The 16,387-nt window shown below is 43.4% G+C and overlaps 1 protein-coding gene across 1 annotated transcript in view; it reads right to left on the bottom strand.

Annotated features, from left to right (window-relative positions):
- Positions 1 to 16,387, bottom strand: part of Sgpp2 (sphingosine-1-phosphate phosphatase 2) — a 122,459-nt gene that overhangs the window by 14,349 nt on the left and 91,723 nt on the right. The window lies entirely within an intron of this gene.

Genomic DNA, 16,387 nt, shown 5'->3' with positions numbered 1-16,387 from the left:
TAAAGTCTGAGAAGTATAAACCCTTGAACTCTTAAAGAAATACACTGATGACTTTACTCTTTGGTTATACTTTCCTTTTGAGTGTTTAAGAGCATACAGTTTGCCCAAATAAATAAATTTATTTTTACACTTAAGGTCATTTAAGGATCTGTTCCTCAAGGGTCACATGGGCTCAGGAGGAGCTCCTGGCTCCTTCCTTTTACCAGTTCTATGTGAGGATAAGTCAAAGGTCCTACTCGACCATGTCTGGGTTCACTTGGAAACATGAATGGGATATTTCCTCTGAGTTGACCTTCCTCTTTGTAGACTGGACATTGGTTCAAGTCCATCTCATGTGGTCTCCATGGCCGCCCTGAACAGGAGGACAGGTTACTCACCACAGTTACAGGACATCTTGAGAGATGCTCCATAGTCCCCTGGAATTTAGTCGACCTTGGAGGGCAAGAGGCAGAAACTGTCCTTTAAGTCCTTTCTGACCAGATTAGTATAGGTCTCAAACTATGGCTGTTAAACAGCCAATAAGGTTAGTTCCACCAGTCTGGTACTTTTAATTATCATGTCCTACGTAGAGAAGGTTTGGGTAAAAAAACCAAATATTCTCAGATAAACCTTGACTAGATATATATTTTATTCCTTAAACTAGTTGACTAAACTACTATGACCATAGAAAATTTAAGATTCTGTGTATATTATTTTTGTCTCATCCTTCATATATCATAACAAACCTAAACAGATCTTCATCACTTGCTTAGGAGATGCCTCCTTCTAATTGCTCTCCACCTTAAAAATTTTAAGATTTATTGTCTTTTCTATTTATATGTATGTGTGCCTGTCTATGTGAGGGTATGTGTTCATGAGTGCAGGTGCCTATGGAGGCCAAAAGAGGGCATCTGGTCCACTGGAGGTGGAGTTGCAGGCAGTTGTGAACTACTGAACATGAATGAGCCATCTTAACTGCTGAGCCATCTCTCCAGCCCCACTAGCTTAATTTTTAAGACAGGGTCTTTCACTGAACCTGACACTTGCCATTTTGACTAGATGGGCTGGCCAGCAAGCCCTTGGGATCCTCCTGTCTCTACCTCATTAGTGCTGGGATTATGGCCATGTACTACCAATCCTGGCTTTTATGTGGGTGCTAGGTATCCAAACTCAGTAGGCACTTTACCCACTGAGTCATCTCCCTAACACCCTGTACATTCTCTTTAAATGGTACTGGTGTGCTAAAAAGTAAGGCAGGCAGGCATTATGTTTCTTAAGGTGATGATAGAGTCAGGTATTACAGCTTTATATCAGTATCAACTAGGAAGACAGAGGGGTACATTATCTATTTTTAAATCTTATCCATATCTAGCATAATTTAGGAAACAATCACTTGCTTGTCTTAGCTGCTACACAGAGTCTAACAAGTCCAAGCAATAGTTGTTCCAAAGAACCACCACCTCCCCACCCCAAATTCCCATTTGTATGAACAGTCTAGCTGTAATGAATCACAGGGCTAGGCAGGCCAGTGGAATTATAACTGCAGATCAGACACATTTCCAGGAAGGTTATAACATCGTATCTGACAACTACTGAGCAGCTCACAAGAATGACAGGTGCAGAGAACAGCCATCTGCTGGAAGACACAAAAGACACTGTCAAACACTTAAATGATCTTTCTCAAGCTTGGGTAGGTACAGGGGCCTCTAAGCAACCAGAGAACAGAGTGAAGTCATGTTCTGTGAGATATAATTGTCAAATGGGCCTGTGCATTGCAATACAATTGGCTCTGTCGCTGCATTATCTGGGGGCGGGGGATGACTGCTGTGGTGCTTTCCAAACTGCATCTCACATGGAATTCCACAGGAAAGTTCTTGAATGCAAGTACTGATGGAGTAGGTCCAGGTGGGGGCTGGAAGTCCACATCTATCAAGTTCTCAGGAGATGCTGAGGGTCAGGGGTCACGTTGGGGAATGGCCCAATCTATTTTGCCTTGCTAACTGATAGAAGCCATTGTGGAGTCTTTGTGTTTCTGTGACATGGTGGAGTTTCCTACTTGCTTGTGTGAAACACTCACCAGAGACTAAAAACTTCACAAACATATCAATGCTGTGCCTGAAAGCGATACGGTCATCTTTGCAAGTGAAATTCCGATGTAGTAATACTCGTGCTCATAGAGGTACAAAAGACAGAATTGCTGGACCTGGTGACGTGTTGTTCACACTTGGAAGAGAAGCAAGTCTCTTGCTGTCCTTTGTCTCTGCTCCTGGGGAAGCTTGGCTTATGCCCTGGGCACTTGGATTGTGAGCAAAAGCAGAATTCCCTGAGAGAGCAGTACTGAGGGCATAGTATTCCGCAGCTCTTCTAGCATTCTCAGAGCTCAACTCTTAGCATCTTGCTTTGCAGACTGCTCAGGAGAAGTGAATGTGGTCCTGTTCTTGCTGTGGTGAGGCTGGACATCTCAATCACTGAGACCATCGCTTCTGTGATGTTAAGTATTAGTCAGTTGAGAAGGAGGTAAAGACACAACTTTATTATAGTGGAGAAGTAGGTCCAAGGTGAAGTGGGGTGCATGGCTCAGACATCAGGGTGACCCTGTTTTACAAATACGGTGAAAGCTCAGGGTGTTGTGTGGACACCACACTGTGCCACAGATCTGTGAATGGGAAATGATTTTAGACATACCGGAAATGATTTCATGTGCGCAGGAAATGATTTCATGTGCGCAGGAAATGACTTTATGCATCTAGGAACTGGTTTCATGCATATAGGAAATGATTTCATGAGCACAGGAAATGATATCATGTGATATCTTCTTTTAGAAGAAGTCCAATACATCCTAGCATTCTCAGGAAGCTCTGTGTGCCTTTAAACACATGACACATGAAGTGTTTTTACCCTCCCCCAAACAGTCATGTTCTAAGGAACATTCCCACAGCCAGACACAAACATGATCCCATGAGTGTTCTGGAATTAACACTGAGTTCTAGCTCTTAGCTGGATTTTCAGATCACAGGTACATACTTTTCCACTTCTGTCTTCTATAGCCCAGTTAGTGTTCATCAGGTCAATGACAGCACAGCTTTCTGGTGGTCTGATGGCTATGATGGGGAAGCCATCCTTGCCCTTTGGATGGCTGCTCAGGCAGTGCTATTTTTCTCCATAGACAACTGGGCCCGGGTCAACTCTCTAGACATTCAAAGGTGCATCACTGATACTGAACCAGCAGCACAGAGAAGAGTGGGATGGTGAGATGGAGAAGATGCTGTTGAAAAATTAGTTTCCCTTTTCAACTGATTTGAGAGGCAGGGTTAGAATGACAGACTGAATTTGGTGAATTAATGGTTTGCAGGTTTTAAAATTTATTCCAAAACAATAAAAGACATAAGCTCTTTGGAATGTACATATTTGTTTGGTTGCCAAGAATCCACATTAAGTATTGTACCACATAAAAAGGAATACAGGAAGAAGTCAAGAGAGAATAAAGAAATCCAGAGAAATGAGATATTGGGGCTTGAGAGATGACTTAGTGGTTAAGAGTGTGCACTACTGCTCTTCCAAAGGACCCCAATTCATCTACATCTACATCCATATATCCGGAGGTTGAACTCAGGGCCTCACATGTACCAGAAAAACTCTCTACCTTCAAGCTACATCTCTAGTCCCAGAAGCACCATTTTTAATTTTTATTTAATGTGAATGAGTGTTTTGCATGCATGTGTATGTAAGTACAGCATGATTCATACAATGCCTGAGGTCAGAAGAAGGTGTTGGATCCCTTAGAGCTGGAGTTAGGGATGGTTGTTAGCCATCATGTGGGTGCTGGGAACTTAGTCTAGGTCCTATACAAGAGTATTCAGTGCTCTTAACGGCTGAGCCTTCTCTCCAGCCCTGCCAGAAGTTATGTAACATGCTATTCTGTGGAATAACACTGCCTGTCTGTCTGTCTGTCTGTCTGTCTATCTATCTATCTATCTATCTATCTATCTATCTATCTATCTATCTATCTATCTATCTATCTATCTATCTATCTATCTATCTATCTATCTATCTATCTATCTATCTATCTATCTATCTATCTATCTATCTATCTATCTATCTATCTATCTATCTATCTATCTATCTATCTATCTATCTATCTATCTATCTATCTATCTATCTATCTATCTATCTATCTGACAGAATCTCACTGTATAGTATAGGTTGGCCTGGGACTCACTCTGTAGCCCAGAATGTCTCAAACTTGTGAGTGGGTGAGTCTCTTGCTTCGGCCCTTTTGAATGCTGAGATTACAGGTGTAAGCCACTACTCCTAGCCAACTTCATCAGATTGATAGACACGTAGTATGTACTTGTTATTTGCTGTTAAATGTATTCATAAACATCCTGGATGCATACAATATAGAATGGTAGCTAAAAGTACCACATAACTCATCAGTATAGCAAGTGCTGGGCACATCTGAGACCCTGGGTGAATCCACAGTATGCATATGCCTGGGCATGTTTGCACACAGACACAGACACACAGACACACACACACACACACACACACACACACACACACACACACACACACACACACGCCAGACTGCTTTATTTTAAATCTCACTTCAGTTTCATCAAGTACAGAATTCTGGTCAATTGACTTAACCTCATCTGTAAAAATGGAGTAAATAGGATCTCCCTCTGAAGGTGGCTGTGGACTAGCCTATGGGGTAGCTAATATATGCAAAGCACTTGGAATGGTGCCTAGCAGATACAATGCTTGTGAGCACATTTAATATGCCGTATAATGTGTGATATATAAGTTCTGTACACAGAAAGCTACAACCCTGAGAAAAAGCAAATGTTAGAATAGATGAGACACCATGCCCAGGAACAGGAACCTCAGCATTGCAAGACGCAAGTGCTCCCAAGATGATCCGCACACTTGGTCTCATGTCAATAAGAGCCCAGCACTGGAGAGAATGATAAACTGTGCTGATTCCAAAATTCTTATGGAAATACGAAAAGTGAAAATGATTTTATAAAAGCACAGAGCTGCAGGGCGGGAGATGCAGAGAAGAGGGCATGAGAGGACTTCCCAGGTGCCCATGACGTGTGTCTCCTAATGCAGGTTGTGCTTCCATACAGTGACCTACGCTTTCTTTGTTGAAAATTCACTGCACTGCACAAGTATCATTTGACTACATTTGTCTCTGTGTATGACACATTAATAAGATGTTTGGCAAAAGTTTAGGCTTTTTTTTTCTAAATTGAGGGCCCTAGGATTAGACTCTGAGTGACTTATCCTACACGTGTGAGATTAATCTCTTTATCTGTAGGTACCATTTACTTACTTAGATCCAGGAACCAGGTAGCAGAATCTGTAGTCACAAAATTCTTAAGTTTGGGAGGGAATGCAGAACTTCCTTCTCCATTCTGGATACTCTGTCATCTCTCTGATTAAAGGAGATGTGCTCAGCACCAGTAGTATATCCTGAGAAATTCTTGTGAAGTGTCTGCCTTCCCTCCTAAAAACTGGTTTTGAGGGGCTGAGGAGATGGCTCAGTGGGTAAAGTGTTTGCTGTGCAAGCATGAGGACCTGAGTTTGGATTCCAGCATCCATGTAAAAAGCAAGGCATGGCTGTGTATGCACCTGGAATCCCAGTGCTGGGAAAGAAGAGGCAGGAGGATCACTGGGGGCCTGCTGCAAGCCAGCATCAGTGCAGTGAGAACACCCCCCCTCCCGCCCCATGCGCACATGGGACTAGAGAGTGATAGAGCAGCATACCTGGTATCTTCCTTTAACCTCTGCTTGTGCCTATAAGCACACACACATGTTCAAACAACACACACACACACACACACACACACACACACACACACACCACGCACACACTGAATTCGTCTCCCAGTGACCTAAGTCTCATGATGCTGATGTCCCAAGATCATTAACCCTGCCACACTCTACTCTTGGTTTCAGAGGCTCAGTAATGAGCATTCGAGCTTCCACAGTGTCTGCTATGTTACCACTTTCCATTTTGTTGTTTGTAAGTTAAAGATTATTCCCAGTGTGGTGGTGCATTCCTTTAATCCCAGCACTTGGAAGGTAGAGGCAGGAGGATCTCTGTGAGTTCAAGGTCAGCCTGGTCTACATAGGGAATTTCAGGCCAGCTGGGGCTACAGGAAGACACTGTCTCAAAAACACCAAAAAAATAAAAAGATTATTTTTATAGAATAATGCCAGAAAATATTAGTCTATGACCTGACCTGGCCTCCCTTGGTGAACGCAGATCAGTAGATGAATCTTTTCAAACCTGACTCAGTAAAGCACAAATAAGAGAGAAAAATAGATTAACAGAGAGCAACCTCTTAGTATTGGTGGCAACCCAGTGAACATTTACTGGGAATCTACTTCCAGGAGTCGTGCTGGGAAGTGGCAGACATTAAGAACTGGAGTTTAGTTGGAGGACAGTCATCACTGCTGGGGGGGGGCATGCTTCCGTTGGTTATAACTGGTCCCCAGTCTTTACTGTCTGTCATGAGATGGAGAACTTCCTATTCCACATGTTTCTGCCACCATGATATTCTGCCTCACTAGTGGCACCAAATCAGTGGCATCAAGGACCAAGGATTGAACCCTTGAAACTGTGAGCCCAAATAAATCTTTCCTATCTTAGTTATTTCCCTTTCCTTTCCTCCCTCCCTCCCTTTTTTTCCTGTGTGTGAATGTGATATATGTACACATGGGTATATACACCTCTAGCTCCCCTTAAAGTATTTTTTAAAACTAATCTCATAGGTAATTTTGGGGTCTCTGAGTGTGTGTGTGTGTGTGTGTGTGTGTGTGTGTGTGTCTGTGTGTGTATCTTATTTTTTGTCTTTCTTTCACTACTTAAAAAATATTTACTTTTTATTTATATGTATGTGTCTATGTGAGTACATGCCACATGTGTGTAGGTGCCTATGGAGGCCAGAAAAGGGCACTGGATCCTCTGGAGCTGGAGTTTCAGGCAATTGTGAGCCACCTGAAGTAGGTGCTGGGAACAGAACTCAGGTCCTCTGGAAGAACAGCAGGCATTCTTAACCACTGAGCAATCTCCCCAGGCTCTCTTTATTACTTTTATAACAACTCTGAAAATACAAGAGAAACTGTAATGTTTATTGATCATTAGCATTTCTTTTTAGAAACTGTTCTAATTGTTAAACTGGCTTTTTGCTTAGTGATTCTGTATATTAATCCCTTTTCTAAGTGACTTTATTTGGGGGGGGGTCTTTTTGAGACAGGGTCTCCCTGTAGCCCAGCTGCTCTGGAACTCACTATGTAGACCAGGCTGGCCTTGAACTCACAGAGATCCACCTGACTCTGGCTCTTGAGTGCTGGGATTAGAGGTGTGCGCCACCACACAGCTCTCTAAGTGGCTTTCGAGCAGCATGAAGAACACAGGAAGCTTGCCGCTGAGGCTGCCAAGGGGTCTTACTCTTAGCATACTGCATCCTGATCTTTAATATCCAAGGGCTTGGAGAGATGGCTCTGCGGCTAAGAGCACTTGCTGCTCTTCCAGAGGACCCAAGTCTGGTTTCCAGCACCCACACTGAGCAGTTCACAACCTCTAGAGAATTCAACACTTTCTTCTAGCTTCTGTAGGCACTTGCACCTAAACGGCAGAGAGCGAGAATGAGAGTGAGAGAGAGAGAGCGAGCGAGAGAGCGAGAGAGAGAGAGAGAGAGAGAGAGAGATCTTAAAAAATATTTGAGATTATTCTAAAGAGTCTGTTGACCTCTGAGGGAAATAGATACTGTAGTGAACTAGATTGAAATGTATTCTCATGTCCGGTATGATGACAATTCCTGTAATTCCAGCACTTTCCAGGCTGAGGCTGAGGCAGGAAGATGGTGAGTTCAAGGCTGGCCTGGGGCTACATAGTAAGCCACTGGTTCCAAAAACAACTAAACAAGCAAAAGAGCTTGTTCTTGAGATTGGATTTGATTTCGTTGTGGGCTTTAATTTTAGGTTTTAGGGGTTAGCTAAAGAATTGCAGTCAATTATTTCATTTCTTTTCCCTTTACCCCTCCAGTGTGACAAACCAACAATAGCTTACATGGCGGCAAATTTAAGGTAAGGTATAGGTACATGCCATCGTTTTCCTGACTGTCCCAAAGATCGTGCGCACCACAGCAGAAATGTGTTTTCCCAAGAAGCCAAAAAAATGGAATCTTTTTAAAAAAATGATGTAAATAAAGGAAAAGTCGGATTCACTTTACAAAAGTCAACTTTGCAAATTTCAAGGACAGTGCTGTTTCCATGAAGACAGGTACACAGACACACGTTCCTAGGGAAGTGCCATCCTGCCCTCAGTGAGTCTGCAACACACTACATGATGCAAAAAGGGGGTAATACAAGAGACACATACGAAGGCCAGTGTCTATGGAATGTTTAGCCAATCCCTTATTCTTAACTATTTTACTAGTAACTGGGATTCACCTAATATCAAATATACCACACAGTAATGCTGTATCCCAGCTGGTACCCTGTCCCTGAATGTGGCCTTAAAAAAAATCTATTTGGGGAAAGTGGATTTTCAATACAACCTCCATTTTAAGCCATTCAGAGTTTAAGAAGCACTTGTGGGGCCTTCTCATGGAGATGAAATATTTGGCCTCCCAAGAGCTACCTCTGAGGCCTGTCTCAGCAGCCTTTCCTCCCCCCCAATCTCCCAGCTCTAACTGAAGACCAGCTGCCACCCAGCCATGAGGGTGAAGGAGCCTCACCCCAACCTCCTCCACCCCAACCTTCTACACTGGGCTCCTGACCACCTTCCTCTTGGGGTCAAAGAACGCCCAGCAGTATGCTCATCCCACATTTATGGAACAGAAAACTGTACTGCAATTGTGGCTTTGGGGACAGAATCAAGAAAGTAGAAAGCAAAATTAATTTGCCTATGCTTGCCGTTGAGATTGCATGCCGCAGGAGGTGCTTGCTGTAAATTGTGTTAAGCCCTAACTTTGTTTCTCTAATTTAGAAGCATAAAATGCCTTCAATTTCCCTTCCCTTCATCCCCTACAATGGCTATCTGAAATTCTCCTATGCTATTGATTAATGATTTATTTAGTCTTAAAGAAAACACAACACAAAACTATAACCAGTAGAGGTTAAAGTACTATGAATACTTACTACTTTTGAAACCAGAAATAATGCTCTATTTTTACAAATGGATAAAAATATTTGTCTCCAGGGTAAGGAGAAGACAACAGGCCCAATAATGTGGTGACTGAGCCACAGAAACGTAACCAAAGACCCTTTTTATCTCAAGAACGAACTCAGCCAATAGGGTATGACAGAAAGCTCAGCTTGGTAGGATGTGATTTATGTTATAATTGGGTCTTTCCTCGTATTAAGTAAGGCCTTTAAAGTATTTTTTTTTAATAAGTGGTTTTGAAGAACTTGAAAAACATACTCAGAATACTGTCCTCCAGAGCCAGAACACAGTTCTGTATGGTCTGCAGATAATTTAATATTTGAAAAGTCTTTTCAACATCCTCCAACTCCAACCAAAACTAAAGCATTACTTTGGGGGGAGGGAATATAAATGAGTAAGCAAATAAAACCTAATATCTACATAATTACACCCAGATCAAACAATTTGGGGACAATAACACAGCAGCATTTCAGCCGGTTCAAGTCAAAGTAGTGGAACATCCACCATTTGTTCACAGTTCTCATGTTCCCTAATCTACCAACAAAGAATCAGGCTAATCGTACTGTTAATGCATTTAGGATGATCCCTTCATCAGTCAGTGGGTTTAAAACTAGTCTTGTATAGTTGAATAATTCAGGACATTACAAATAGAGTGTGGCCAGCCTTCTTCTAAACCCAAACACAAACATAGCATTATGTCTACTTTTTGAGCCTTTGACAGTAATAAACAAGACTTCATCCCTGGGACTCTGCCTTCTTCTGGTAACTGGGGGCACTTCTATATGGCAATCCTAATCCTGACCCCATTGCCAATTCTGGCTCTGCCTAAACAGGCTGGCTCCTGACCCAAATGGCCTAATCATGGACACTCCCTGAGACTGGTGATACAGCAATGGAGTCATTACCCAATTAGAACTCTTCTGAAATTCTCCCTACTGGCATTGTTTCAGGAGAGGAACTGAAGGAACCTAAGCCCAGAGCTCCCAGGGTCTAGTTTCAGGTTGAAGAACCACCAGGCGACATGAATCCACAAGGCAGAGATGAGCTGTTGGGAGGAGTGGATACTTTTGATGAAGAGCCAGACCTCAGACCGCTCTCCCCCAATGGCCATTGGAGCCTCTGACTGTTTTAGGCCATGGCTGCAAAGGCCAATACATTTCCTTTTAAGATTAAACTGGTTTGAGTTGGAGTCTGCTATGTGCATTCAAAATAATTTGATGAAGCAGATGATAACCAGCTGATGCTTGACCTTACTGGGCTCATTCCAGTCTGTTCTCAGGGCATTGCCTTTACAGCCCAGAGGGGTGGCTCCCTGGATCCCAGCTCTGCTCTCAAACCCTGTCTTCCCGCCAAAGGAAATACTAGACCCAACTGAAGTCTTACCTACTTATGTCCAAGTTTTGATCTGAGAGTTGTGGGGAACTGGGATACGTGAATGATGAGATTCTAAAGGAAAGACAGAATCCTCAGAGCTACCTACCTCTGGTCCCTTTTGGAACTAAGTATCTGTGACCTATCCCAGTCCCTTCAGTCCCCCCCATCTCCTCCCCTCCCTCTCTTCCCTTTCTCTCTCTTCCCCTTATCTTCCCCCTTTTCTTTCCTTCCAGCTGGCTACAACTGGCTTATTCTTCAAACCAACAGAACATGGAGTAAAACACCAAAAAATTGATTCTGCAAATCAATGCATCACTTCAAATGCTCTTTGCTGTGGCAAATGGGAAATGCAAAACGTAAAAAAACTGGCTTAAGCAATAAGGAACTTTGTTTTACCTTGAATTGTGAGCCCAGGGGTAGGGTGTTCCCAGCCAAGGATATCATAGCTGCCCTTTGCCGAATTCATGTTTTTATGAAACGTGTGCTGATTTCTTCAAAGACAACGTCCCCTCAAGGCTCCACATGGATGCCCATCACAGCTATGGTGGTATCACCATGCATGGCCTGCAGCAGAAAGCAACTTCCCCATGCATGGGACAGGCAATCAGAAATAGTATCCTGTCAGTGGTATGAGAAATGTTTAGGAGCTAGAATTGACTCATCATGGTGACTACTTGGCTGACAGAAGCAAGGGCTGGGGTCTTGCCCACATTTCTTGTATGGGCACCTTGGTAATCTGGAGAGCTGGTTTGGTGAGGATGGGGCCTCAGCAGGGCAGGTTTAGTATTCCCCAAGCTTTAATTGGTCCTTCTCAGGAGTCTAACTGGAAGCTGTCCACAAAGCCTTGCCCTGGATGGCAAGTAAGAAAGCTCTGCTGGGGAGATGAACAGGTTACTTCCCTCAGTGAGCTGCTCTTCCTGTTCATGTGTCAAGACTATGAATATAAAGCAGGAGTCACCCCAAGGACATACTCATGTGCCCTGAGCATCCCAGCTGTGTGTGATCAGGCATCAGTGCAGTTCACAATCTACAATAGATTGTGAGTGGTTTCACAGCTATCTATCTTCCTTCCACCTCCAGCTGATTCTGCTCAGTTGTGTGCCCACCCCAATGTAAAGATTACTGTCCTTGATCCAGTCAATGCCTCTCAACTCTGGCTGCATTAAAATCAACTAAGGAACTGGTTGCCATAGCTCGGAACCCATGTCCTGAGCACAACTTGTGTGTGTGCGTGCGTGTGTGTATGTGTGTGTGCATTCATGCACGTGTGCATTGTGTGTATGAATGAGGGCACATGTGTACAGCACACATGGAGGTCAGAGAGCACAACCTCAGATGTTGGTCCTGTCTTGCTTCCAGGAATTCTGTCTCTGCTTCCCATCTCCCCATAGGAGTGCTAGAATTATCATGTCCCTCTTTACAGGAGTTCTGGGGATTCAAACTCAGGTCCTACCTATGCTTGCACAGCAAGCACTTCTAGTCACTCAGCCATCTTCCCAGCCCCTGAGCATGACTTTTAAAATTTTTAAAAATGTACTATAGTTGGGTGTGTTGGCACATGCCTTTAATCCCAGCACTCAGGAGGCAGAGGCAGGTGGATCTCTGTGAGTTCAAGGGCAGCTTGGTCTACATACATAGTGAGTTCAAGGCCAGCCTGGTCTACATAGTGAGTTCCAGGACAACTGGGGCTACAGGGAGACCCTGTCTCAAAGATCAAAAAAAAAAAAAAAAAAAAAAAAAAAAAGTACCATAAACAAATACCTTAGAAAATTGACCATCTTTGCCATTTTAAATTGTATTGTCACATTGCTGTACCACCACCCCCAACATGCATCTACAGAACTCTTTCCATCTTGTAAAACCAAATTTCTATACTCATGAAATAATTTCCCGTGCCGTCTTCTCCCCAACCCCTGGCAACAACCATTCTCTGCCTCTTCATCTTGCTACTCTTCTTCAGGTAAGTGGAATCCCACAGTGTTCATCCTTTCATGACTGGCTTATTTAAGACTGAATAGTACTCTACTGGAGGTATATATATAGCATATTCTCTCATCTATTCCTTCATCAGTGGGCACAGGTTGCTTCCAGCTTTTTGGTCATTGTGAATAATGCTACTATAAATATGTCTTCATGGATATCTCCATATATATATATATTTTTTTAATTTTTTAAAAAATTTCCATGGGAGGAGGGAGGGGCCCATGAGGCCCACCCTCCCTGCGGTACAACTGGTAATTAATTACTGCTCACAAATGGGAAGTCACTTTCTTCAGGGGTGTGGCCTCCGACAAGTTGTCCATGCTCCAGTAAATAATATTCCACCCATGATTTTTTAAATTAAAGTCAGTGGGTTGCACACGAAAAGAAGGTTTGAAGGGAGGATAGGGAGTCGCTGGGATGAAGAAGGGTTTCAGTGGAAGATGGAGAGGATAAGAGAGGGGAGTGGGAGTGAAAACAAGTACAATTCCTTATCCACATGTAGGAAACTCAATGAAAAGTAAGCAAAGATTTCTCTGGGGTTCAGGAGAGGAAAGCACTACCTGCCCTGGGATCGTACTGAGGGGTTCACAGAAGGTAACGACATTCCCCTAGTGGACTCAGGCCAGCTGTGCCTTGCTAATGAGAGCACTCATGCCAAGTTACCCACCAGCCTTTCCATCGGCCTCCTACAGCAGACTTGGACACCCAGGAGGTGGGTTTGTCCTCAGGGTCTCCTAGATCTGGCTACAAACCTGACACCCCTCAGAGATCATCAAGATGCTACTGAACACAGAAATGTACAACATCAACTCTCCCATCATTCCACTCTATAGCCAGACCTTCCTTTTGCTAGACATCGTGACTCAGGGTGTCCTAAGCCCGGCTTTGGTCCCATAACCTGACACACTCCTTGGCCTGATCTAGTGTGGCAATGCAAGATTTTCAGGCAGTGGAATTGCCAGTGTGAGAGGACCACTGGGCCCCAACCATGAAACAGTGCAGAGGTAGGGGCTTGCCTTGGCCCTTCACTTTAATCTCTTCTAGAAAGATCCTCCCCAAGGAATAGCTACACCCATTCATTGACTCTGAACCAGAGGCCTCATCTATCTTCCTGAAAATATCTGCTTCTTCATCTCCAAAAGCCACTTTAAAAAGAAAAGGAGGGACGAGTTGTAGCTGTGCTTTACTGAAGTGGGTTTGTGCTCTCTCCACGTCTGGAGTGCCACATTCTTGTGTTTTCTTTGGTTTTAATTTTAACCTGAGTTTCTAAGATCTATTTGTTTCAAAATGGAAACCTATGGAAATTAAAAAGTAGCCCAAGATAAAAGGAATACCAAAACACCCCAGAGAGTGCTGTGGAGTTCCACACTGAAGTCTAGGAATGGGTTTGCAGAGAACCTCTCTGTCATGTGGAGAAGTAGTGTGGCAAATTGAGAATGCTTCCCTCCCCTTCCCTCTCCTGCCCTCTCCTCCGAAGCCAGCAGATGGGAAGGGGGTGCAAGGGGGTTGTGCAAGGACACGGTGATTTGGTAGGTAGAAAAAAAAACCTGACCCCAATTGCTTCTTCAGTATTTGCAAGAACTGGGCCCCCTTTCACTCAAATGGTAAACTAACTGGGACCTGGATTAGGTAAGGTAGGGCTGTGAAAATGCAGAGCAAATATCGTCTCCATTTCTACTTTACATATTGCTCATCGTGGAATTTTTTGCATTAATTTTAACTAAAAAAACACTGCATTAAAATTATTTACCTCAATTATTGAAGTTTTGGTACCAGTCATACTTCTTTTTCTTTTTGAGACAGGGTCTCATATAGCCCAGGTTGGCCTAAAATCTCCTACCTAATTGAGGATGACCTTGAACTTCTGATCCTCATGCCTCTACCTTCCAAGGGCTGGGATTACAGCTGTGTCTTAACACAGCTCATTTTGTGATGGAACCCAGGACTTTGTGCATGCCAGACAACACTTTACCAGCTGAGCAACAGCCCAGCCTGGTACCCATTTGATTTTGTGCCTCACCTGCCTCACCTGAGGCCTCCAGTTGCTGTCATCACTCCCTTTTGCATTTTCCCATGATGATCCATCCTTCCACCATTACCTGATAACCCTTGCTGGCAGCAGAGAGACAGGAAGGGAAGTGACCTTCCCAATAAGGTCCTTTGCTAATGACACCTTGAGTTTCACAGCTGAGATGAATACAAGGAACAAGGGCCTCTTTGTCTTAAAAAAAATCTTTCTTGCACAGAGTCTTACAATAACCAGTGCCCGAGTCTAACCATGATTAGCTTTGTGCTCTGAACATCCATGCAGCTGGCTGACGTGGTAGGCACTAGATTCTCAAGGAATTTTTATTGAGCTAATCTTAGCAGACCTGGAGGGGGGAAATTGTAATATAAAGGTAGATAAGCATTTATTTATTTATTTATTTATTTATATCTATCTATCTATCTATCTATCTATCTATCTATCTATCTATCTATCTATCTATCTATCTATCTATCTATCTATCTATCTATCTATCTATCTATCTATCTATCTATCTATCTATCTATCATCTATCCATCATCTATTTGGTTTGGTTGTTTTGTCTTTTTGAGACAGGGCCTCCTTGTATCCCCAGCTGGTCTGGAACTTGCTATGGAGATGAGGCTGGCCTCGATCTCACTGAGATTCACCTGCCTCTGCTTCCCAAGTGCTGGGATTAAAGATAGATAAACTTTTAAAAAAAATATTTTTATGCTGGGCACACGCTTGTAGTCCCAGCACTTGGGAGGCAGAGGCAGGCGGATTTCTGTGAGTTCAAGACCAGCCTGGTCTGTGTAGCGAATTCCAGGACAGCTTGGGCTACAGGGAGACCCTGTCTCAAAAAGACAAAAAAAAAAAAATTATTATTTTTATTTTATGTGTATGAGTGTATTGCCTTCATGTATGTGAGTGCACCTGTGTCATGCAATGCCATGGAGGTCAGAAGAGGACTTCGGATTCCCCTGGAACTAGAGTTAAGGATGGTCTGTAGCCACCATATTCGTAGTGAGAATCAAACCCGGGTCCTCTGCAAGAGCAATCATTGCTCTTAACTGCTGAGCCATCTCTCCAGCCCCCAAAGGTAGATAAACTTTTAAATGCAGATGTAGCCCCCTGTTCCCACCACCATTGCCAACCTTAGAGAGTGTGAAAATTCAGGAAGCCATATCAGATATTCTGTCAGAATGACAACTTAAAGTAACTGATAACCTTCACCTTATTGGTATTGTCATAAGTTTTTCTTTTTTTGTCTTTTGAGACAGGCCTTCCCTATAGGTCTCCCACAGCTGTCCTGGAACTCACTATGTAGACCAGGCTGGGCTTGATCTCACAGAGATCAACCTGCCTCTGCCTCCAGAGTGCTGGGGGTAAAGGTGTGCACCACCATGCCTAGGTGTTGTCTTAATATATTTTAATTTGTTTTGAAACACAGTCATATGTAGCTCAGGCTGGCCTAGAACTCACTATGTCGCTGAGGGTGACCTTGAGCTACTCTCTCCATTTTCCAAGTACTGAGAGTACAGGTGTGAGCCACCAAGCTTGGCTTATTTTAATATTTCCTTTCCGGCTCCCCTCCTCTTTTCCCTTCCCTTCATTCCTTCTTTCTTCCTTTCTCTCTCTTTCTGAGTTACTCTGCTAAGCCTTATTTATCATTCATTCATTCATTCATTCATTCATTCATTCATTCAGCAGTCCTTGGAACTGAACTCAGACCCTCAGGCATGGCAGATGAAGGTTCTACAAGTAAGGCACACCCCCAGCCTTCTTTTACTTTCTCTCCTGAGATTGGGTCTCATTCTATTGCCCAGAACTCACTCTGTAGCCCAGGTAGGCCCTGAACTTAC

The sequence above is a fragment of the Nannospalax galili genome, unplaced genomic scaffold (assembly GCF_000622305.1).
Source record: "Nannospalax galili isolate Female #2095 unplaced genomic scaffold, S.galili_v1.0 scaffold127, whole genome shotgun sequence".
Lineage (NCBI taxonomy): Eukaryota > Metazoa > Chordata > Mammalia > Rodentia > Spalacidae > Nannospalax > Nannospalax galili.
The sequence above is the reverse complement of the archived record's forward strand: the minus strand, read 5'-3'. Positions and strand labels throughout refer to the sequence as shown.